The following is a 520-nucleotide window of genomic DNA, read 5'->3' as shown; positions in this document are numbered from 1 at the left end:
ACAGACAGACAGAGAAATAGAATTTAGATAACAAAATAAAATAGAGAGAAAAAAGAAAACCCAGAAAAAAAAAAGGCCACAAAAACAGAAAAAGACGAGGCAAGGAGAGGGGGGAAAAGGGGGAAAGGGGCAGGGGGAAGCCAAGATTTGAAAACCCTTTCCTTAGTTTTCCCGTATTTTTATTAAACTTCCTCGGAAAAATTTTCCCAACAAAAATGGTAAGGTCATTGCCCCAGGGGCTGCTTCGTGAGGGGCCAAAAAAAGGGGGGGGGAAAGGGGAGAGGGGGGGAAGGGGGAAAGGGGGGGGGAGGAAAAGGAGGAGATATGGAAGGGGATTAGAGGAGGAAAAAAGGAATAGAAGAGGGAAGGAGAGAATAAAGGGAAAGGGGATAGGGAAAAATTGGGGGGCTGGAGAGGGGAAGGGATAGGAAAGGAGGGGGATAAAGGCAGGGGATGGAGAAGGGAATTTTAGGAGAAAAAGAAGAGATGGAGGGGAGAGAAAGAAGGGAGGAAAAGGAGA

Source organism: Penaeus monodon, chromosome 19 (assembly GCF_015228065.2).
Source record: "Penaeus monodon isolate SGIC_2016 chromosome 19, NSTDA_Pmon_1, whole genome shotgun sequence".
In the NCBI taxonomy this organism is placed as follows: domain Eukaryota; kingdom Metazoa; phylum Arthropoda; class Malacostraca; order Decapoda; family Penaeidae; genus Penaeus; species Penaeus monodon.
This window is presented reverse-complemented; position numbering follows the sequence as displayed.